Below are 25,605 nucleotides of genomic sequence, written 5' to 3' on the forward strand. Positions count from 1 at the left end.
GTAATAGGACCTGTTTATCAAAAGTGTACTTCAACGGTGTTTGTGCACACTGATAAAGTGGTGTGCTTTAGTAAATCTAGATATTAGTTTGCAAGCCCGGTTGGGCAGAGAGAAAACTACAATACCAAACTAACTCATCTTAAGCTTGGATTTGGAAGTGAGAGTAATAACAAGAAAACACAAAATCCAAATCCACTACATAACAAAAAAAAAAATACAAACTCACTGATGCAAGAAACATATGAAACCAGTACAAAGATTTGCTGCAATCTTTTCCATAGTCAAGGAAGCATGTGTCACATAGGGAATAAATCTATGGTCCTTCCCACCACAAATAAAAGGTGGCTGGGATTTCTGAAGATGCAAACTCTCTAGGGCCTTAATACTCAAAACCTAATGCTGGCATTAGAGGCAATTGGCCATAATGTGCACAGAATGTTCAGAGGTCTGTAGTGCGGGAAACAACAAGCCTGCCAAAGACAGTCACAAATTGTATTTAAATGTACACAAATGAATGGAGTGGAGGAGTGGCCTAGTGGTTAGAGTGGTGGACTTTGGTCCTGGGGAACTGGGTTCGATTCCCACTGCAGGCACAGGCAGCAACTTGTGACTCTGAGCAAATCACTTAACCCTCCATTGCCTCAGGTACAAATAAGTACCTAAGCCACATTGAGCCTGCCATGAGTGAGAAAGCGTGGGGTAAAAAAAAATGTAATGATGTTACTCGGTATTCCCTCCCAATGCTCTGAACAGAGCAAAAACAAATGATTCCCCTTGACGCTAGAGGGAATGGAGGAGTAGCCTAATGGTTAGTACAGTGAACGGAGATCCTGGGGAACTGGGTTTGATTCCCACTACAGCTCTTGTGATCCTGGGCAAGTCACTTAAACCCTCCATTGCTCCAGGTACAAAAAATAAAACACCTTTGATTTTAAGCCCAGTAGGGACAGAGAAAGTACCTGCAGCCACATACATCTAGCATGGGGTGGTGGTGAAAAATTTCAAGAGAGGATTTCTTCAGAATTTCTCACTTTTAAACTGCCGGTTTTGTCTTTTTATAAGCAGAAGGAAGCCTGTGCAGCCTATAAAGGCTGATAGTGGAAACAAATGTGAGCGAGCCCGAGCAGAACTTTGAAAGCGAAAGCACATACTGGCGCCTGTTTTTTCTGCGAGTCTTTCAAGTGAAAATAATTTTTGAGAAGCTTATATGTAAAGGCGTAGAAGAATGGCGCTGATATGTGTTTGCACTTCTGGTTTTGCCTGGGCATGCGCACAAGAGTTGATTTAACGGTGAAACTTAATTATTTGATTTATCTATTGGGATTTATTACCCACCTTTATGAACAGATTCACCCAAGGTGTTATACAACCAATACAGTTTAACATAAGATTCACAATTTTGTTAACAGCATAACAATAGTAAAATAACCAAGAACAAATACAATGAAAGAGGTAAACTTGAAAACAGTAAATTGAGACCTAATAGACCTACCGTGAAACAGTATAAAAATACACACATTTGACAGGACTGGAATTCAAAAATCAGAGATATAACACAATGTTAGCATAATACTAATGATACACCTAATAAGCATGCATTAGAACATTCAACTAACATAAGTATGGCCACACTGGGACAGACCAAAGTTCCATCAAGCCCAGCATCCTGTTTCCAACAATGGCCAATCCAGGTCACAAATACCTGGCAAGAACCCCAAAAAGTTCAATACATTTTATGCTGCTTATCCCAGAAATAAGCAGTGGATTTTCCCACATCAATTTAATAATGGTCTATGGCTTTTTCCTTTAGGAAGCTGTCCAGGCCTTTTTTAAACCCTGCTAACTGCCTTTACCACATTCTCTGGGAACGAATTCCAGAGTTTAATTACACGTTCAGTGAAGAAATATTTTCTCCAATTCGTTTTAAATTTACTACTTTGTAGCTTCATCGCTTGCCCCCTAGTCCTAGTATTTTTGGAAAGAGTAAACAAATGATTCAAGTCTACCCGTTCCACGCCACTCATTATTCTATAGATCTCTATTATATCTCCCCTCGGCTGTCTTTTCTCCAAACTGAAGAAACCTAGCCACTTCAGCCTTTCCTCACAGGGAAGTCATCCCATCCCCTTTATCATTTGTCACCCTTCTCTGTACCTTTTCTAATTCCACTATATCTTTTTTGAGATGCGGCGACCAGATATGATGCTAAATAGTTTCTACAATACGGTTTACCATATAGCTGAGGGTCCAAGAGCAGATATATGATGGGAAGAAGGTGCCTGGTACAGAGTTGGTTTAGATAATTAGATGGTTAGATAAACTCAAAACGTTATCTGTACAGTTAAGCAGGAGATAAGGAACTGATCTAAGTTACAGTGTGTATAGCAAGCTAGTCCAGGTATAGAATGTATATTCAATCACCCTATTTTATTTATTTGGATTTTGCCCACACCTTTTTCAGTAGTAGCTCAAGGTGAGTTACATTCAGGTACACTGAATAAAATTTCTCTGTCCCAGGAGGGCGCACAGTCTAAGTCTGTACCTGAGGCAATGGAGGGTTAAGTGACTTGTCCAAGATCACAAGGAGCAGCCGTGGGATTTGAACCGGCCACCTCTGGATTGCAAGACTGGTGCTCTAACCACTAGGCCACTCCATGTATAAACTCTTGTGCACAGGTGTCAGACACGTTCCTCCCCCCCCCCCCCCCCCCTTGCTTTGAGTTTCATAGCACTTATATAATTTGAGTGTTATTTGCTTTGAGCATGGGACAGCTAGGTTTCCATGCTGTTCTTGTGCTATGGGGTTTGCACTGTTGGCTTTAGCACTAGACCTTTGAGCACTGGGGCCTAGGAATGGAGGAAAGGCTGACTTCCTCAAAAGACAAATGTACAGAGCAAATGAATATATTGAGCAAGGAGTCTCCTCAGTTAAACACAGCACAGATAAGGATGTTGATTAATCCTCAAACTATCTTGAGCTTGGAAGTGCAACAAACGCTTGATCCACAATACCTGAAATCTAGACTAATAACAATGTTGAGGGGTTTTCTTTCCAGTCTAGACAGCTTAATTGTTCCACACCAAGCTAAAGAATAGCATAGCAAGAGGAGTCCACACAAATCTACTCTTGTTAGCAAAGCAGACAGTTAGCAGATTAGTTCACTTGGCTGTTATTTTCTAGATGCAATTAGATCACCTTAGTGGGAAACCCAGTTCTCCTGAGCTGTATTTATTCCCTGAAGGTTCTGCTCAGTACTTTGTTTACAGTGAGATGAGGAAAAGTACTGTGCCAGGGGCAGGTCACTGCTAAAACAAGCCATCACCTTGGAGAGAACACCAAAGCCCATCTGCCAGGGCTGCCGAGAGACTGGGCCGGGCTGGGGGCAAGGCCGTCCCCAGGGGTCTCCCCCCCCCCCCGAGGTTGTCGTTGTTGCCCCCCTCCATCCACCACTGGGCCGGACCCCCCTGAATTCAAATCATAGCGCCTCACCTCGACCTCGCTCCGTGTGAAAGAAGCGCAGCAGCGGCAGTCTGCAGAATGACTCCCTTCGGGCCTTCCCTTCCTATGTCCCACCGGGAGGCAATCTGCAGACTGCCTCTGCTGTGCTTCTTTCACACGGAGCGAGGTCGAGGTGAGGTGCTATCATTTGAATTCAGGGGGCCCGGCCTGGTGGTAGACGGAGGGGGGCGGGTGGAGGGGACTGCGGCGCTGGGCCCCCCTTGGAGGCCCGGGCCTGGGGAATTTTGTCCCCCCCCCCCCCCCCCCGCCATCTGCCATTTGCTTGGTGGCAAGGGAGGGGGGGGGGGGAAATCACTGCCTCTATGCAATTCTTAGTGCTTTCTTCATGACAATCTACTTCCCAGCTCCAAATTTTCTTCTCAGTGTTCTGTCTTCAGAATGAAAAGCTAAAACAAAATCTTCCTGACTTTGCGCAGCTTAGGATCTCCGTAGCTAGGAAAGCAGTTTCTGCCAGACTCTAAAAATGTCAGTTTTTAAAATGTGAAATCATTTCAATTTGCATTCTCTTCACTGAAAACCTAAAAGTTAGCATTCTTCAGTCATCTCCTTAATTGTGTCACCACCTTTTTTTAAACCACTCCCTGCATACGTAAACTGTATCCGAACACGGAAAAAACCTGACTAAGGCCACCTGACAATTTACCAGCATATGTCCTGCATGTGCACCTACATGGCTGGGTTGTGTATACACATACAGGATCAGCAGCATCTGTCCAGAAATCAAAGCAAGGTACAGCGGGGATCCCAGTTTCCAACAGATCACTATTACCTAAGGCTCTAACAAACACAGGTCAGATGGAAACTCCCCCCAAAGCAGCACTCATTATTGTGAAGTGAGGACACCATAGTGCAAAATTGCTTCTAACTGAGCAGTCTCTCCAGTGTATCAGTCAGGGCCAGCAGCAGCCTCCACCTTCCAGTCCAGCTGCACTCTGCTGTTGTTCAATCAAGGTTCCAGGTCAGCGACCTGGCAGAAAATCAGCCCCTAGTCCTTCTCTCACCAGGAATGAGACAGCTGCAGCTTTCTGGCAGCACAGTCGGAATCCCAGGTCAGGCACAGTGCCAGAGGCGAGAACAAAAGCACAGACCCAAAATTTTGAGTTGATGTCCCCATTCTTGAAGGCTCCTTGTGCTTTTGTTTTCGCTCTTGTGTTGAGTGTACTTTGAATTCCCTCTCCTGTGTTCCGACTGTGCCAGAGGCCCCACACATTAACGTCAGAATAGCACCGGAGAATGCTGCCGCAACAGCACCCAAATGTAATTCCCTAATGTTCAACCCCAATAGTATGCAAATGATATCCACGCTGTTAGTGTCAAACATTAGGAAGATTAGCCCGCATGCGCACAAGAGATGCACGTAAGTGAAGATCTTGTGCTCATGCCCAGCCCAATTGGGGGGGGGGGGGGGGGGAAGAGAGCAGTGCGGCAAAGGCAGAGAACTGACTGGAGGACAGCGAGGGGCAGTTGAATGGGAGCTACAGACTGCAGCAGCTGCATGTCCTCACTCCTATTGCACGACCTCCTCGCAGCACGGTTGCCATGGGGGGGGGGGGGGCCAGGGGAAGAGGATTCATTTGGGAAGCAGCGGATCTCACCCACCCATCTGTCCCTCCAAGCTTCAGCTCAGATCCAGCAGAGTTTCCAGGACGGCCGGGCAGTTTCACAGACCTAATGCCAGCTCCGAGCTGGCGTAGGTTTTTGCACGGTAAGGGTGCCTTCTTCAAGGCGCTTCTTTCTGAGCGTCAGAGGGAATGCGACAGGACCTCTTTTGCCTACATTAGCATGTGATTAGTATTAATCGCTGGCAAGCTCTTTTTAGCCAAGAAAAGGGCCTTCTAAACATAAGTTGGCAAACTGCGCTAGTGTTTGCTTCTGAGCATCATTGCCTAAATGTACTATGCGTAAAACACATGTTGGTGTAGTTAAAAGAAAGTGACCAAAGCCCACCAGAGGTCAGAAATTAAGCATTCTACATCAGTTGACAAAGATTAAAACATGAACCCACACAGTACAGAAAAAAAAAAAAACCAACCCAAGATTGCAAACTGTGGAGAAGCCAAACCTGGTGACAAAATGCTACCAAGCCTTCTACAAGAATGACAACTGTGTGCCCGAGTACTGCAATTCGATACTGATATGACTTACACACCAACGGATTAGAGTCTTAGTTACTTTCATTGATCTAATCCGATTATGGGCAGCTACATTTCCAGTATTGCTCGAACGCCTTGCCACAAAAAGTTGTCAGATTGCTAGGGGCAACGCCTTCACCTCCTACCTTCCTATCACACAGGGCTGTAGCGAGCTATGTGCTGGCAGTACAGCCACATAGGACACAAGGCGGGCAGGGCACCAAAATTATGATCTGATCATTGCCTCCCCTGCATGGCTGTGATGCAGTGGGGCGGCAGCACCAGGGGGTATGTCACACAGGATGTTCCTGCTCTCAGGACTCTTAACAGTATCAGCCAACAGTATCACACAGGCTCTCGGAACTGCTAAACTGGCCCGAGTTTCAGAGTGACCAAAATACGCAAATTAAGCCTAGCGTACGCAGCGATACGTGAATATTCATTGTTGACCTGCTGAACTGCGGGACCTGGAGAGCCCCTGCACCAACACAAACTACTGTGTATGTCACACGAACAATATACAGTGCTTCAGTTTCTTTTTCAGCTACAATATTTAAACAATTATGACACTTACCCAACTTTAAGGAAGTTAAAACTGCAAAATATCTCAAGACAGAGCATCGCACAGAAAACGTTTAGGAGGGCAAGTTTTGGTTAAGTATTCTCTTCATTAAATGGAACCCAATTCTAAATCAACCAATATGCACAGCCCTTACTTTTGCATAAATTTACATGAGCAATTCTTAAAGCAGGACCTTGATGTCATGCCAGTGAGCTGGAGCACCTGTATACTACCCCTAACAGGTTCTGAGGGAGAGGGGGAGGGGGTGTCACACTAAAAGCCAGGAACCAGTCACCACTGATCATGGTCAGCGATCTACTATGATAGGAGGCAAAACAATTCAGTTACACCAGGTAGGTCTCTGTCCCTGAAGGCATATAATCTGCTGTATCCAAGGCAACAAGGGCTTCACTGTCATGTTCAAGGTCACAAGGAGTTGTGTGGGAAAAGCAGGATTTGAACCCTGGTTCTCAGCGCTGCCCCATGAGTGTGTGCCCCGCCCTCGCGTCACAACATAATGACGTCGAGGGTGGACCACTGACACTCGACTGGCGAAACGGACAACGCGCACCACCCCGAACACAGTCGCCATTGCCTACAGTCCGAACCCCCGCACACCTCCAACACCCAGCTTGAAGTCACCAGCCTCACGCACAGCAACAAACAGCGACCTAGGCAGGGGGAGGAGTAGGGAAACACGCGTGTTTCCCTACTCCTCCCCCTGCCTAGGAATCGCTCCAGACTGGCTGTCAACCTCCCAAACCACCCGCGCACACTAACCGCCCTCAACCCCCCCCCCCCCGCCCTCCCTCTCCTCTCCTGATGGGATCATGAAACCGGCGCTAGCAGTAGGGAGGTAGAGCGGGAGGTTGGGCGGTCTCTGCCAGTCCTCTTAAGCCTTTCTCTTTTTTTACCTCAGCGGGGAAGGTGTTCATTTTCGAACACCTTCCCCGCTGAGGTAAAAACAAAAGGCTTAAGTGGAGTGGCGGAGACCGACCACCTGCTCTCCCTCCATACTGCTAGCACCAGTTTCACGATCACATCACTGATGGAAGGGGGATCATCAGCTGACAGCTGCATAGTGACTTAAAAGGTGGAGGAGCCCTCGCCGCAATGCCACGCCCCCCCCAGGTCGCCGCCCCCAGCCGTGCAAGCAGACGTTTAATACACAGGAGTGGAAGTGAACCAATCAAGTCCACTGTAACCAAGGAAGCACGTTGGTTAATCTCTGTTTCCACTCCCCCACGCAGCCATCATTGCCATACACTCAAAACAAAGCAAGCAAACCTAGGAAGTACATAAGTAATGCCACATTGGGAAAAGACCAAGGGTCCATCGAGCCCAGCATCCTGTCCACGACAGTGGCCAATCCAGGTCATGGGCACTTGGCAAGCTTCCCAAACGTACAAACATTCTATACATGTTATTCCTGGAATTGTGGATTTTTCCCAAGTCCATTTAGTAGTGATTTATGGACTTGTCCTTTAGGAAACCGTCTAACCCCTTTTTAAACTCTGCCAAGCTAACCGCCTTCACCACGTTCTCCGGCAACGAATTCCAGAGTTTAATTACTCATTGAGTGAAGAAACATTTTCTCCGATTTGTTTTAAATTTACTACACTGTAGTTTCATCGCATGCCTCCTAGTTCTAGTATTTTTGGAAAGTGTGAACAGACGCTTTACATCCACCTGTTCCACTCCACTCATTATTTTATATACCTCTATCATGTCTCCCCTCAGCCATCTATTCTCCAAATTGAAAAGCCCTAGCCTCCTTAGTCTTTCTTCATAGGGAACTCGTCCCATCCCCGCTATCATTTTAGTCACCCTTCGCTGCACCTTTTCCAATTCCACTATATCTTTCTTGAGATGCGGCGACCAGAATTGAACTCAAGGTGCGGTCGCACCATGGAGCGATATAACGGCATTATAACATCTTCACACCTGTTTTCCATACCTTTCCTAATAATACCCAACATTCTATTCGCTTTCCAAGCCGCAGCAGCACACTGAGCAGAAGGAGCTGCTGCAAAAGCTGTTTTAACTAGATAGACAGTACCAAAAAAGGGGGGGCTGTAGAGAGAGAGGAATCGTTCGGTGCCTGGAGGGGGGGCCGGGGAGAGAGGGGAATCGCTGGGTGGCTGGAGGGGGAGCAGGGGACAGAGGAGACTCGCTGGGTGGCGGGAGGGGGGGCAGGGGAGAGAAGAGCATCGCTGGGTGGATACATGGAGGGGGGACCCTGGCACATACTCTCATTCTCACACACACACACTCGCACCCAGTCTCACTCTCTCTCTGTCACACACACACACTCGCACATTCACTCTCTCTCTCACTCAGTCACTCTCACACACACTCTCTCAAACATACACACTCCGAGGAAAACCTTGCTAGCGCCCATTTCCTTTAAAACAGAAACGGCCCTTTTTTTTTACTAGTTTTTCAATAAAAGCTGCAGAAATATACCATGGTGCTGATGATTTTGGTTATGTCTGCTACTAGTTCTACATGCCTGTAGAAACGTTTACATCACAGTACTTACCATCTACAGAATTTGTGGGGGGAGGTGGAAGAGGAGAGAAGAATCAGGAGAACCAGAAATCACACTAATGCCAATTTAAATCTATTAACCCACTCCATACAGGGTTTAAAAAAAAAAGGAACTTAGTTATTAAGAAGCAGTCACAAAACAGTCACTCATTAAATCAGTGCAGAGCTATTTACAGGCACAACTGCTTAAACTTCCCTTCTGCAGCAGAGGAAAGTGAGAGAATGTGGTTCCACCAATCCCATGGCCTTGAAGGTGAAAGTCCGAGAATCATTTATAGGAAGAGGAGATAAGGAGCCTACAAATAGCCCATACACAGAGACTCCATTTCTCTGTACCTCCCCTGCAGATGGTCTGCCAGCTGGGCTGTAAGCAATGCTCTGTAACAGCCTTTGCTCAGTTGTCTTCCATTCCTGTAAATCACTATAGCTTTAGCAACAGAGGCACAGCCAACTGTCAGAAACCAAAAGCCTTAAGCATTTACTGCAGGGGCCACCACCATGCTAGAGTGGAACTTATAAAATGGAGGAATAGCCTAATGGCTGAGGACCAGGGAAACCAAAGTAGAAAATCCCACTGCATCTCCTTGTGACCTTGAGCAAGTCACATAACCCTCCCTTACCTCAGATACAAACTTAGATTGTAAGTCCCCCCCCCCCCCCACACATTATACCTACTTGCCTTGAACTTCTGAAGGGCCTGAGCTAAATCCAAAAAAAAAGTCTGCTATCCTCCAAATACTCTCAAACATTGGTCTTGCAGACTAATGAATGAAGGCTGTTTTAAATCTCCTCAACTGACTTACAGTATCCAGTTAGGAGGATCAAACATGTCCAAACGCACACCTACCACCTTGGGTAGGGATTTTTCAAACAGAGCATTTCTCAATAATAGCTTCAAACACCTGTATAATTTTCTTAAGCTCTTTAAAACATTACAATTAAGAAACATAACCTCGAATTACATTACATGAGCAGGGAGGGAGGTAGAAAAGAGAAGAACCCGAGAAGCAAGAGAAGCAGTGTTGATTGAGGTCTGCTGTGTCTAATTGAAACAAGAACACGTTTCATGCCGAGAAGGCAATTAAATGTCCGGGGTTTCACAGTCTCCTCAAGAGAAGCAGGTAACCCTTGAAGCATCAGCTCTCTTAACTACTGTATTTCATTAACCGTCTGATTCTGCTGCAACACCTCCTCTGAGTAGCATATAGACGTTAATTTGCTAATCAGTTGATATGAGGACAAGCAGAGATCATGCACTTGTTAAGAATGAATACCAATAATCTCTTAGCTGTGCAATGCACAGAAGAGTATCATTAATCCAAGAAAACAAAAAAGTCAGCAGCTCTTTCTCTCTAAAAGTTACTGGCTGTAAAGACACATTATATCCAGGGCACCTGACTGTCTCCACCTATGTGCTGCCTGGCTGTCCTAATATTTCCTAGAGGTACAGGATTGCAAATTTTTCAAGGCCACAAGTAACGAGCTAGAATAGACTAATTTTATAGTGAAGTATATATCTCCTGCGTTTTACTAGTAATACAGATTGCCCCGTATAAAATGATGGACAACTGAAGGGCAAAGGCACCAACATTTCAAAATAACTGGGAGTGCCTGCTACACATAATACAAAATTACCCCCTCCTCGACACAGACTGCATTACTGGAGTGCTCGCTCAGCTGGCTCTTGTAACTGGTAAGTGTTGTACCTGTACAAGCTTGGCAGGCACAGTTTCACAAGCTGGTCGTCAAAATCCTAAACAGGCTCGACGTGCAAACGATGTTATTACGCCTCCCTTGCAGCTGCCCTGCCAAAACCCTCCATTTCACAATTTTCTTTTTTTTTTTTTTTTTGTTATTGCCAGCTTTAAAATTATTTTCTCCAAGAAGCTGGCATCCCAATATCTTTCTGCGGATCACAAAGGCACAATGTAAATATTCAGATTTCATGCCTGCCCCTGCAATGGTAGTACAATCATGGAGCAAAACTGTACACCTCTGTTCGTCTCAATGCTGGAGACGCATCACCTCAAGCAACGCCACACAATGCTCAGCACCAAAACTAACCAACTTGCCACAGAAAATAAGATGCTACAGAAAAAAGATGGTATTATTGTCAGATAAGCTACAAAAGTTACCTTGTAAAAGAAACAGCAAACGTCAACCGCCTCCGCTTTAGTTTAATACCCGAAACATTTTAAAACAAAGGCGGACCCGTGGAGCAGCCAGCGCAGAATCATACAGCGTGTGCATAAGTAGCTGCAAATGTATGCTAATCACTGATGAATAGTAGCGTTTTGAATATTCAAGCCACTTTCTCTATTTGCATTCTAATGGGTTATTTCCCCAAACAATGAGGCCAAAAAAAAAAGCTTCCACAGAGGAAAAATGAAATCAGCACTAATTTTATAATGATATATTTTGTGCGTTACTCCGTCGTTTTAAAAATAAGCAATCATCGTGACAATTAAATCGTGCTGTTCAGCTTTTCCTGCATTTTGCTCCGAAAATATTTCCAGTTGCTTCTTCATCAAGCGCTTGGATAACCTCATCGCGGATCAATTTTAAAAATAGACTCCCTTTGTTTAAAGGGCGATTCTTTTCTATCAGTAATGCCTTTGATTTGTCTATCAAAGCACGATCTAGTGGGGGGAAGGGGATTTTAATGAAATTTAAAAAAGGTAGCAATTGAAAAACATATTTCCTGGTTGGGGGGGGGGGGGAGATTTTGGTATTACCCTTTTGGCAGAAGTTCAGGCTACAATTATTGTGGAAATCCTACATTGCCTTAGAAATCGTTGCAGGCTAGCATGATGTATCGCACCAAAGCCTCCAGCCTCTGGAAGACGTTATTTCAGTGCCAGGCGCTGGATCGCACTTCATTGTCCGATCGTGAATAGTGTTAAAATCAGAGGGACACAAAGAAAGGGCCGTCTGCCTTGTCGCCTTTACAGATATTTCATGCCTCATCCTAAAGGCGATTCCTCTGTCTAGGAAGCACGCCCGCTGCAGGGGGAACTGGGCGGAGATGCAAGCGGAAAGCAAGGAACCTCGCCGCTCCAAGTCCAAGGCCAGCAACCCAAACCACACACTGAGCCGCTTTCCCAGGTCCACACAAGTGACAGAGCGAGGGAAGAGCCCCTTGCTGGACGGGAACGGCTCCCTTAGCCTCCAGTAAACCTAAAGGGGGCGAGTCCCTGTACGAAGCCCCCGGAAATCCTGCTGCCCGAGAACCGTTAGCGTCCGCCGGTAGAGAATGCAGCATGCATACATACCCCGCTCTGCAGCTCAAAGTGCCGGGACCGAGACGCCGCTCGCGCGCCGCATCGCCAGGGACAGGAGGCAGCAGGGAAGAAGCGCCAGGCTCCGCCAAAGCGTCAGGCACGAGCCGCACAGCGGCGCCGCCGGGAAGTTTGAAGGTTGTGGGGGAGGGGAGGAGGAGGAGATGGCCCGACAGCGCCGACTCTGAAGCGCAGCTCCGCGCCCCCTACAGGCGTTAAGGGCAAGTGCAGTAGCAGCTGAGACTGGACCGTGGTGAGTCTCGAAAGGAAGAAGAATACAGCTCGCTACCTTCACTATAGGGTGATTGTAGTACACGTAAAGCTTATTTGGATAAGTTATCCGTGCATCTTTACATCAGTATTAAAACGCCGAGGTCAGCGTCTGTTTAAAACCCAGGGCACATTGTTTAAATATATTAAGTATATTGGGCAATGCGCCACTATCCGGATAGGAGCAGCGCTAAATATAGTGCAGAGCGATGACTGCTGTTCGACGTCTTGGTTGCAGGTATATTTCTCCCGTTTTCCTATAATTTATGCGCTTTGAAAAAGACAGTATTTTCTATATAGCTATATGGCTAGCGGCTTGCCATCAGTGCTCCAACACTATTTGGATAGGGCTGGGTGGGTGTGTAGAATTTTCAGTGGCGCTTTGAAGGCAATTCTGTAACTTGGTACCTCCATTTTGGCACCCCAAGAACCTATGATGAACCGTCCAGGTCTTTAGCTGCCATCATCTAACCTGTACACCGCCTTGGGTGAATCTCTTCATAAAGGTGGTTAATAAATCCCAATAAAATAAATTGTAGCTATACTTCAGCTCCTTTTGAGCATTTGGAGCTGTTGATGCTGTTAGGTATGTCTTAAGTAGCTCCGTATGTATAATCTACTTCTATCAGACTTGTACAACTTTCAGTACAATCCAGTTTTCTTTTCAAATTGAATATTATTTCTGATCATTATTGACAAAGTGTTGAAAAGAAAAGCAAGCGGAATTTAAAAAAAAACTCTGCTTCCTGTATAAAGGGTTCAAGTTTGTAGAAACAGGTAAAAGCTTGCATTATGAGTTTGTTTACAAACATGGCAAGATGGCATCTGGTGGAGCAGTAGTATTTCTAGATAAATGCAGATGTAGAGTAAGTGATATCACTTGGTGTGATAGCCACCTGAGATCCATGCTCCATGCAGCCGAATGGAATAAAAGCACTTCTATCAGCCATATAAATACTTAGCAATGGTAGTTGAGACCTTAGTTGGGCAAGACCGGGCTGTGATGGCCTCAAAACAGTTGATGGGAAACCTCTCCTATGCTAGAAGCAGGATGGGCCTAAATGAGGAAGTCAAAGGGGTGCTGAAAATACCCAAATCAGAGCTAAGGTGATTCTGGCAGTGCCCTACCAATATCAAGAGAGGAATTAAAGACTGTTTATTATTTATTGCATTTGTATCCCACATTTTCCCACCTCTTTGCAGGCTCAATGTGGCTTACAATACATCATGAATAGTGGAAATATATAAGAAAATAGACATTTAGTATTACAGAAGGATCTTGGTTAACATTATAATGATAAAACATGATAGTAGTATAACAAGCAGATATTATAAGGCAATTCTGGATGTATGTGGAGGAATTCACATTTGTTGATCTTTGTGGTATGCCTTGTTAAAGAGATGGGTCTTCAGTAGTTTGCAGAAGTTAGTTAATTCATGAATCGTTTTTAAGTTGCGCGGCAGCGCGTTCCAGAATTGTGTGCTCAGGTATGAAAAGGTTGACGCATGCATTAGTTTGTATTTTAGACCTTTACATTTGGGGAAGTGAAGATTTTTTAGCATTCCTGGGTGGTAAGTCTATCAGGTCTGACATGTAGGCTGGGGCATTTCCGTGAATGATTTTGTGAACTAGGGAGCATATTTTGAACGTGATGCGTTAAGTTGGAGCCAGTGTAGCTTTTCTCGTAACGGCTTAGCACTTTTATATTTTGTTTTATCGAATATGAGTCTAGCTGCAGTGTTCTGGGCTGTCTGAAGTTTCTTGATTATTTGCTCTTTGCAACCAGCATAGAGTGAGTTGCAGTAGTCTAGATGACTGAGTACCATTGATTGTACCAGGTTACGGAAGACGGTCCTTGGGAAGAAAGGTCTTACTCTTTTTAGTTTCCACATTGAGTGGAACAACATCTTGATTGAGTTTTTCACATGGTTCTCAAGTGTTAGGTGTCAATCAGTGGTAACTCCAAGGAATTTTAGGGTGTCCGAGATTGGGAGATTCAGTTTTGGTGTGTTAATGGTGGTGAATTTGTTCGTGTTATGTTGAGAAGTGAGTACTAGGCATTGGGTTTTTTCTGCATTGAGTTTCAGCTTAAATGCATCCGCCCATGTATGCATGATATGTAGACTTTGGTTGATGTCATTGGAAATTTCCGTTAGATCTTGTTTAAATGGGATGTAGATCGTTATGTCGTCTGCGTGTATGTATGGGTTTTGGTTTGATAGTAGTTTGGCCAAGGTTATCATCATTAAGTTCAATTAGAGGTGATGTCACTATGGTCAGAAAGGAGACTATGGAACTCATTGTGGATGTACACTCAGAGGTTGCAGAGCTAGGCAAATGGTTTGAGCAGGGCAGTGCCGACACGGTAAGCGAGGTAAGCATGGCAGGAGGGCGCCATCCTCTGGGGGGCGCCCCGCCGCACCATGCTTACCTCGCCCTCTTCTCCCCAGATCCTTGTCCTTTTTTTTTTTGTTTAAATTAACCTCTCCGGCGCGTGGCAGCGTAGCGTTAGTGAGGAGGCGGCGCTCCCCCGCCCCGACGTGTCAGTCTCTTCCCTTCGCTCGGTTCCCCCTTCTTCTGACGTCAGAAATGACGTCAGAAGAAGGCGGGACACTGAGCGAAGGGAAGAAGACACATCGGGGCGGGGGAGCGCCGCCTCCTTCTCACTAACGCTACGCTGCCGCGCACCGGAGAGGTAAATTTAAACAAAAAGGAAAAGGATCTGGGGAGAAGAGGGCGGGTAGTGTAGCGATCGTTTTCGGGGGGGGGGGGCGCACCGGCGGGGCCAACTGCAGGGGGGCGCCGGAGACCCTAGGCACGGCCCTGGGTTTGAGGACTCAGAAGTGAAGCTAGCCAAGCAGGAGGAGGAAATGCAAGGACTTAAAAATATCATCAAGCAACTTGAACAAGCAAACCGATAGCTTTTGTCAAAGTTGAAGACCTAGAAAATATGTCTAGATGTACTGTAATAACTTGAAAATAAGGGGTCTGTCATACACTGAGAAGTATAACAACAGTATAGCGATTGCAAAAAAAGATATATAAGACTGTGTTTTATGCAGGAATGGATGACGCTGAACATGTAGAAACTGGAGAGAGCACATTGGACATTCAGTTCATGGAAGGCAAATACACCATGTTACATTATAATATGTCTGCATGACTATTCAGGTAAGCAGAGGATCACATCCAAAGCAGGATCCAAGCAACATATGTACAGGGAGGATCATTGGATAGAGCCGTTTCCTGACCTGTTGTCAGAGACACTACAATGGTGGAAAGAGTTTAAATTCAAAATGACAAAAATTAAAGGAGCTAATGTAAGATATAGATGGCTCTTTCCCTTCAGATTAACTTTCATCGCAAGTGGTAAGACCTTTAAAATATGCACCTTGGAAGAGGCTGTGGCAAGGCTGAAGACATCTACTATTGGAATGGAGATCCTGGAAGAAATACAAACAGAAATTGGGTGGAAAGGAACCAGTATCAAGTGATTAGTCACCACATCAAGGTAAGATGCTCCAAAAGAAACCTTTATTGGGACTCAACGCGGTCCGTGTTTCGGCTAAAACGTCTTCATCAGGGGTCTTGACAGGCGTTTTATATAACGTGCTATCAATATGGATACACAAGCAAACCTTGACAAGCGTCTCGTGTAACGTGCTGTCAATAAAAATGCAAAGACTTTAGTGGTTTGCTTGTGTATTGACAGCATGTTATATAAGACGCCTATCAAAACCCCTGATGAAGGCGTTTTAGCCGAAACACGGTATTGGGTCCCAATAAAGGTTTCTTTTGGAGCATCTTACCTTGATGTGGTGACTGATCACTTGATACTGGTTCCTTTCCACCCAATTTCTGTTTGTGTTCCGTTTTTGCGGAAAGTATGAACCCCACTTGGTTGATCCTGGAAGAAATGTCATCATATGGGTCCAAAGAGCCAGTTAAATGGTAACAAGCAAAGGTGGTCACAGACTGCAGAAAACTGATTCGGGGCCAGAGAGAGAAGAGCAAAGAAAGACCCTTGAGTGGTCATTCATTGGTCTAAAAATGGTGATTCAGCAGTAATGTTGATAAGTTGGACGAGTGGAGGAGTGGCCAGGTGGTTAGAGCACCAGTCTTGCAATCCAGAGGTGGCTGGTTCAAATTCCACTGCTGCTCCTTGTGATCTTGGGCAAGTCACTTAACCCTCCATTTCCTCAGGTACAAACTTAGATTGTGAGCCCTCCTGGGACAGAGAAATATCCAAAGTACCTGAATGTAACTCTGAGCAAAATCTAAATAAATAAATAAGTATTGACAGTGAGATTGGCCCAAGAAATGGTACTTCTGGGGGTGAAGATTGCAGCACGTTTGAAAGAAGGAAAGACTGCTCAGGGAGGACCAGGAAGGAGGGCTAAGATGATCAGGTTTTGGAATATGAAAATGTTTGGGGTTTCTTTGATTATGGTTGTGGATTTATTTATATTGCTGTATGGTTTGAAACTGGCGTTGGGTGGGGACACTCTGTTACATGGTTTATAGTGGGATGTTTGGCCTGCTGAGTGAGGGAGGGTGTAAGGCATAGGAACCAACTTTTCAAAATTATTTGGGGTGCTAAGCCCAATGGAAATAACCCCCTCCCTGGACACATCCAAGGAAGTTTCTTAATATTGGGGGTGCTCAAGCACCCACAGAGTCGTCTCTAATGGTATAAGGTGGGGATCAGGGGTTGGATCCAACAGGAGAAGGATTGGTATGTAGGAAGAGAAGAGAAGAGGTGGTGGGATAAAAGTCTGGTTTTGGGTTTTTTTTCTAAGATCCAATTGGGTACCATATGTAGAGTGATCAGTTTTAAGGTGAAGGGTTTCAGTTCAGGCAACAAAAGATAGTACTTGTTTAAAGAAATTAAGAGGCTTCAGTCTGATGTTATTTTCATTCAGGAGATGCACTTAAAGAGGGTACAACACATTAAAACCTAAGAAGGGGCAGGGGCTGAGGGTTTTGACATGAAAACAGGGGACCCTTTCACTAAGTTGCGGCAAAAAGTGGCCTTGGCATGCCCTTAGGCAGAATTTTCCCATGTGCTAAGGTTATTTTTATTACAGGGGTAAAATGAACAATTTTCAGGTGTGGCCATTAGCGTGTGAGTCCCTACTGCCACCTATTTTGTAGGCAGTAGGGACAAACTGGGGATGGTTTATTTTGCTTCATGTGAAAATTGATGGATTTGCAATAACTCTGGTCTGTCTATATGTCCCGCCCCCCTATGAATTGGGGGAATGTTTTTGAAAAGATGCAGGAAAGAATTCTGAGCTTTGGGTCAGACCTGACACTAAACCTATTACTGGATAATTCCAGAGGGGCTGTGGTAGAGACAAGAAGCTGAGGGGCCCTTTTACAAAGGTGCGCTGAAAAATGGCCTGTGGTAGTGTGTGTGTTTTGGGTGCGCGTAGAATCATTTTTCAGTGCACCTGTAAAAAAATGCCTTTTTAAAAATATTTTTCCTGAAAATGGACATGCGGAAAAATGAAAATTGCCATACGTCCATTTTGGGTCTGAGACCTTACCGTCAGCCATTGACCTAGCGGTAAAGTCTAATGCGGTAACCGGGCGGTAATGACCTTTGCGCATCAAATGCCTCTTGGCACGCATCTGAAAATAACAATTATTTTTCGGACATGCGCCAAAAATGAAATTACCACACGAGCCATGTGGTAACCGGGCGGTAACTCCATTTTGACATGCATTGGGCACACATAGACACTTCCACAGCTTAGTAAAAGGGTCCCTGAAAGAGTTAATGGAGTCTTTGAATGTGGTTGATATCTGAAGAGTCCAAAGTGGGAGAAAATTAGATGTTACATTTTTCTCCCACCCTTACAGTTTAGATTTCAAGACTGATATGATTCTGGTGATAGCACAGATGGTGGAAGAGGTCTTTTTATTTTTTATATTTTATTGAAATTTATAATTTTATAATCCAAGCACTCCACCCACATATAAAATTACTTTACCTTAAGGTTTTTGTGCTATTGTTCTATCGCCCTATCTTTTCCCCACTGTAACATTCCATAGTTTCTACGCTCTAAATGTTGTTTTGACTTGACTTTGTCTTCCCACAACTCCTCATAATGTAACCCATAATTGTACTGTAACACATTGTATTTCCATCATTCACAATGTATTGTAAGCCACACTGAGCCCGCAAATAGGTGGGAAAATGTGGGATACAAATGCAATAAAATAAATAAATAAATAAATTGCACAGAAATCTGAAGGAAAAAAAAATACTACTAGAAGGTACGTGAAAGAAAAACAAATAAAAAGCATTTAAATCAACAAATTAAAGAGAGATTCAAAAGGCAGAAACCCAGAAACTTCTCCAGTCAGCAATAAAGGAATAAGAGTTGGGCTCACATCAAATCAGGCATAATATATTAACGATTCAAGACCCAGAGGCATCAGCAAAAGGAGCCCCCATCACTTTCCTACTACTGATTAAGGCTATTAGCTACACCAGCTGGAAATAAAATGTTTTTATCAGTTCTATATTTTACAATACACTTACATAGATATTTCAGAAAAAAAAAAAACCAGACGGCTCCCAGCTGGAACACTTCATGTCAATTAAATTAATTCCTCTTCCTTCTTTGAATTTTTTTTTAAGCCAGGAAATATCCTACACAACATCACAGAAAAGCTTCATCTTGACGTTTCAAAGACATACACAGTAACCAGTATCAATCCACACTAAGCACAACTGTAACTAGTAAGGTCACTGCAGTAACAGATTATGGATCTGAAGTATCTGAAAGAGATGAAGCATCCAGTGTGTCCATTAGCACACTTCCTTCCACCTGACTCCCAGGACAGTCCTTCTTCACCAAGGATAGATTAAAACAAACAAACAAACAAAAAAGTCTTAGACAAGGGAAGCATAGAATCTTCTGCATACTACACTTTAACATCTAATTGGGAGAAACCATAGGCACTGTACCATAATTTATATCAGATAAATTACAGTTCCTGAGCAAGTTCCCCATTTTCCCTAGCTGTCTTTGGAAGATAAAACAAAGAGGCAGACCTTGTGAAAAACAGTCTTTATTAGTAGATTAAAAGCTCCCAGATATTTAACATGAAATGCCCGACATGGCCATGTTTCACCAGTATAAAAGTGGCTGCGTTAGGGGCAGTGGGTCACCAGCTGATTTAAAACTCCAAAAATAGCTAGGCTGGTGTGACTGTTAAAACATAGAAAAGTAGATTCTGGGAACAGTCTAAAAAAAAAAAACCCCACTGCAATCACATGGCAGGCATTTTATGTTAAATATTTGGGACCGCTGCTTTTTAACATATTTATAAAGGATCTAGAGATGGGAGTAATTAGTGAGGTAATTAAATTTGCAGATGACACAAAGTTATTCAAAGTTGTTAAATCGCGGGAGGATTGTGAAAAATTACAAGAGGACCTTATGAGACTGGGAGACTGGGCGTCTAAATGGCAGATGACTTTTAATGTGAACAGGTACAAAGTGATGCATGTGGGAAAGAGGAACCTGAACTATAGCTACATAATGCAGGGTTCCTCATTAGGAGTCACTGAGCAAAGGGATCTCAGTGTCCTTGTTGATGATATGTTGAAACCCAGGGATGGGATGACATTCCTATGATGAAAGGCTGAAGCATCTAGGGCTCTTCTGCTTGGAGAAAAGACGGCTGAGGGGAGATATGATAGAGGTCTATAAATAATGAGTGGAGTAGAATGGGTAGACCTGAATCGTTTGTTTACTTTTTCCAAAAATACTAGGACTAGGGGGCATGTGATGAAGCTACAAAGCAATAAATTTAATACGAATCAGAGAAAATTTTTCTATACTCAATATGTAATTAAACTCTGGAATTCGTTGCCAGAGAATGTGGTAAAGGCGGTTAGCTTAGCGGATTTTTAATAAGGTCTGGACAGCTTCCTAAAGGAAAAGTCCATAGATCATTATTAAATTGGGAAAATCCACTGCTTATTTCTGGGATAAGCAGCATAAAATGTATTGAACTTTTTCGGGATCTTACCAGGTATTTGTGACCTGGATTGGCCACTGTTGGAAACAGGATGCTGAGCTTGATGGACCTTTGGTCTGTCCCAGTGTGGCAATATTATCTATATTAATAAATCCCACCTTGAACGTTCTGAAGCTCACTCCAAGGCAGAGAAGCTCACTCCAAGGCAGAGAAGCACAAAAATCCTGTAGTCTTCATAGGCTAGGACCAGTCACCCTCACTCATAGACCCGCCCTCAGCCACGCCCCATCTGTACATAAAACGCTACCTCAACATTCTGAAGACAACCTGCTGAAGCCATCTGCAAAATCCCTAAACAGTTCATAAGTTCATGGTGGTGAAGCCATCCAACTCACCATGTCTCTCTGCCCCGCCCTCGAGGGCGGAACACAGAGAGTAAAGGGATCCATAAAGGCACCCCTACCAACTAGCAACCCCCTCCAACAAACAACAACCCAAGCAGGGGGAGTGTTTCCGTACTCCTCCCCCTGCCTAGGAATCGCTACAGACTGCTGGCAAACTCCCCAACCACACGACCACAAAAGCCACCTGCAACCCCCCCCCCCCCACAAACACATAAACACACACACATACACACACAAACAAACGCAAACACACACACACACACACACAAACACACATAAACACACACAAACACACACGCACATAAACACACACGCACATAAACACACACAAACACACACACAAACACACACACACACATACAAACACACACACACAAACAGCCTCGACGGTGCACCTCTAAGTGCCCCCCCCCGCCGCATCGCCACAACAACCCGTGCAACGGGGCATCAGAAAGCCCCTACCCCCTTCCCTCCTCGCCGCATCACCCAACCCCTCCCCCGCCGCTTCACCAAGCCCCTCCCCCCCACATCGACCGCCTCGCCACCTGCGACCGCTAATACAAACTCTGTCCGGCGGCTGCTGCTGCTTCTATTCAGCAGCAGCAGCCCGTAAATAAAGAAAACAAACAAACAAAAAAACAACCTCCTAAAACGCACCTCCAGGGAGAACCATCTCACATTGGCTGACGTCTCTGCAGCCGCTCCTCCTCTCCCCTCAACGTCAGTGCCCCTGCCGGAAGACTCCGGAGAAACGCCGAGACGTCAGAGGGGAGAGGAGGAGCGCATGCTGAGACTTCAACCAATGTGAGATGCTTCTCAACGGAGGTGCGTTTTAGGAGGATTTTTTTTTTTTTTGTTTTCTTTATGTACGGGCTGCTGCTGCTGCTGAATAGAAGCAGCAGCAGCCGCCGGACAGAGTTTGTATCAGCGGTTGCGGGTGGCAAGGGGGTTGATGAGGGGGGAGGGGCTTGGTGATGTGCCACGGTGGGGGGTCGGGTGATGTGCGAAGGGGGGGGACAAGGGGCTTTCTTTGGGTGCTGCGCCAGCAGGGGGGGGAAGGGGGGTCTCGCTGGACATGGGTGGCTGGAAGGAAGCAGGGGGAGGGGAGGGGAGGGTCGCTGCACATGGGTGGCTGCAGGGGGGGCAGGGAACAGGGAGATAGGGATGGGGCTCCACACACCACATGGGTGCCTGCAAGGGGGACAGGGGATACAGGACGGACACTGCAGGGCAGGCAGGGGGACAGAAGGTTGGTGGTCATCAGGGGGGACAGGTGGGTCGATGGACATGGCTGGCCACAGGGGAGGAACAGGGAAAAAGGAGAGGAGTGTCCTCAGACATGGGTGGCTGCACAGGAGAGGAGGGTCGCTGGACATGGGTAGCTGCAGTGGGGGCAGGGGGACAGAAGGGTCGCTGGATATGGCTGGCTGCAGGGGGGACAGGGGAGAGAGGAGGGACGCTGCACATGCGTGCCTGCAGGGGGACAGGAGGGATGCTGAGGGGGGGGCCTGAGACCACATGGGTGGCTGCAGGGGGAGCAGGGGAGACAGGAAGGACGCAGCAGGGGGAGAGGAGGGTTGATGGGCATGGGTGGCTGCAGGGGGATGCTGGACATGGGTGGCTGCAGGGGGAACACATGGAGAGGAGGGTCGCTGCACATGCCTGGCTGCAAGGGGACAGGGGAGAGGGAGGGGGTGAGGGGGTTCCTCACACTACACACGCAGTCACTCATTCTCTGTCTGCCACATACACTCTCACTCACACACTCACTGTCTTTGTCCCTCTCTCTCACACAGTGTCACACAGAAACACAAACACTGTCTCTCACACACTCTCTCTCTCGCACAAACACATACACTCTGTCTCTCTCTCTCTCACATTCTCTCTCTGACACACACGCTCCATCTCTCACACACGCTCTTTCTGAAACATACACTCCAAGGAAAACCTTGCTAGCGCCCGTTTCATTTCTAACAGAAACGGGCCTTTTTTACTAGTGTACTAATAAAGAATGTGGTGGTGTTTTTTTTTTTTTTACAAGGTCTGCCTTGTTGTTTTATCTTCCATATTGGATTTGGTTGACCAACTGCCTTGTTGTTTTTTTGACTCTTAGCTGGCTTTGTAAAGCACAAATATCCTTTGTTAACGCAGAATTTTACAGTAGCGCAGCCAGAGGTTAACCTTTTTTTTTTTAAATCTGGGTCCAGGGGTGAATTGGATGGGCCTATGCATTTTCTCCGCTCACCCCCATCCCTAGCATTAAAAATACCTTGGTTGATGAAGATTCCCAAGCTCCACCAGCTGAAGATGTCCTGTGCCATAAGAACTCATGGGCCAAGTGAACACTGGGGAAGTCAGCGGCATGCTTCCATTCGTTAATACCTGCACCCCCACACTTGCTCAGTTCATATACATGGGATGCGTGCATCAGCAGAAATCAACAAGGAGGAGGTTGACAGCAAGCTTCCATCTGCTGATTCCTGTATCCCCTGTGCATACTTAATTCATGTGCTCAAACCAAGCATGTATATGGGGGGGAGGGGGGGGCAGGCTTTAACAGATGGAAGCACACCACCAACTTTCCCAGTGTTGACAAGGTCCGGAGCTTCTGCAGAGGACATCTTCATCTGGTGGAGCTTAGGGATCTCCAGCAGCTACACTGAAGGGGTGTGTTACCCCTGCCCACCAGGCCCACCTGTGGCTATGCTACTGATTTAGGACTTGTACCCTCTGTTCAGTCACCAAATTATTATTGTCAGCAATCTGCCCTTCATTCTGCTGAATTTTAATCCTATTCCATGAACTACAGCACAACGATAATCAATTCCCTGTGCTGTTCCGAAACAGTGCCCTAAAAATAGTGCAGGGAATTTAACTGCCCAATGATCCACGCTAATAACATGCAAATTTAGGTGCATTATTAACGTTGATCATTGGGGGAAAGTGTGGGAGGATTGTGTCTAAGCATGCACTTAGGCACAGTCCTCCTACACTTGTTTGACAGGTCCAGGCTGTCAAAAGACTGGACCTGAATAACATTCAGCTAGAGGTCCATGGAACTCCCCAGACCTCCCCCCAAAAGCAAGGCCCTGGTGGCCTAGTGCCCCCCCCCCCAAAGCTCCCACACCCTCCTGAACAGCAACACAGGGGTGCTGGAGGTCTGGTGGACCTCCAGCCCCCAACATTCCCCTGAAATGAGGGCACAGGGGCAATGGAGGTTCAATAAGGGTACAGGGTGAGGGGGCTGCTAGACCACCAGGATTGGGGGGGGTATGTAGCCCACTGGGCCACCAGGGAGTTACTTTTCATGTTGGGGGGGGGGTTAGGGAGCCTAGAGGTCCACCAGACCTCCAGTCCCCCATATTGCTGTCCAGAGTAGGGAGTGTGGGGACTTTGGGGGGGCACTAGGTCATGAGGGCCTCAGCCATTGAGGGTTTGAGGTTCCACTTGACCCCCAGGGCTGATGGTGGCAGCCTGGGCTGCCTGGCATGGACGGGGTGGGGGGAAGAGAGAGCATTAGCCCTAATGCGAGCGCAGGGTTAAGGCACTATTCAGCCCATATGATCAGCGCGCAGTGCTCTGATCATATGGACAGAATACCGGAGAGCTACACTTAAATATAATTTAAATGATCTCTGTGGTATTCCCTGCATACTCCCTCCAGACCCCCTCTGATAATCCGTGCTGGGTAAATGCACATTTACTTTTGATCATTGGGTCCCAAGTTCTGTGATTTGGGGAGTCGGGGCTTTACCCATATCTGAAATAGCCTACCAACCTGTATCCAACAGAAGTCATAACAGTTGAACATACTAAAGAAAATTCAGCCAGAGGGAAAGAAAGTACCGACAAACCTTCAGGAACCAGTCTTGCTGGTCAGCATGTTTTACCACAGCAAGTCACTCCAAGAGTCCAACCTCCTGGGCTCTAGACTCAGCAGAACTCGCACACTGACCCAGAATCCTCCTCCTGTGCTTCTGCAGATACCAGTGATCCTTGCTGCACCAGACTTGTAGGGTCTGGTGAGCTCAAAACTAACAGCTGCAGAGGAGGGTGTCACTGCTCAGGGCTTAATGAAACAACAACCCTACAGTCTGATACTAAACCATCTGGTACTGGTGTCGAGATGACTGGAGAATCCTTGATGCTGCCTGATTATGATGCTGAAAGCTGCAGAAAAGTATCTGTGGGATCCACTGCAATAGCTTGTCAGGGCTCTATGAGGAAAACCTACAATTTACTCTCTCTTGATCATAGCAGGACACTTGAGCATGCCATCATTCAGAGCAACAAAACTGCCACCATTTTGGATTTCTCTGGATCAGGAAATTTTAGAGTGGTGCAACGGGTTCTAATCAAACCAGTCACATGGTCTGATCATGTCCCAGTACAGATACAGCTATGTCTAAAATTGGGGGACAGATTAAATTATTCCATTCTAGATGACAACACTACTAAGCCCAACTTTACATTGTTTTACTACTGTTTTATTAAAATTCTATTAACTTTGTATTTCAAATTACTATGTAAGCCGCATTGAGCGGGCATTGTGTGGGAAAGGGCGGGGTACAAATGTAATAATAATAAAGAGGCTGTGATTAAGGAGTATTATACACATATGCAGCTTAGTAAAAGGAGCCCTAAGTGTCTACGTGTGCCAAAATGGAGTTACCGCCCGGTTACCGCATGGCTGTTGCGGTAATTTCATTTTTGGTGCGCATCCAATACATGTGGCTGAAAAATACTTTTTATTTTTAGACACACATATCGGACGCACACGAAGTGGCATTTGCTACACATAGGTCATTACCGCCTGGTTACCGTGTGAGACTTTTCCTCTAGGTCAATGGCTGGCGGTAAGGTCACAGACCCAAAATGGACATGGGGCAA

General features: G+C 45.8%; 1 protein-coding gene across 6 annotated transcripts in view; it reads right to left on the minus strand.

The window, feature by feature from the left end:
- NIN (ninein) overlaps positions 1-12,132 on the minus strand; it is a 213,649-nt gene extending 201,517 nt beyond the window's left edge. For 5 of the 6 annotated variants that reach the window (XM_030213934.1, XM_030213931.1, XM_030213929.1 and 2 more), the window contains exon 1: positions 12,037-12,132. The gene's annotated coding sequence lies outside the window, so the exon portion shown is untranslated. Of the gene's footprint in view, positions 1-10,899; positions 10,981-12,036 lie in introns of those variants that run through there. The other variant, XM_030213930.1, reaches the window with a different exon arrangement.
- Positions 12,133-25,605: the final 13,473 nt, after the last annotated feature.

Source organism: Microcaecilia unicolor, chromosome 9 (assembly GCF_901765095.1).
Source record: "Microcaecilia unicolor chromosome 9, aMicUni1.1, whole genome shotgun sequence".
NCBI lineage: Eukaryota > Metazoa > Chordata > Amphibia > Gymnophiona > Siphonopidae > Microcaecilia > Microcaecilia unicolor.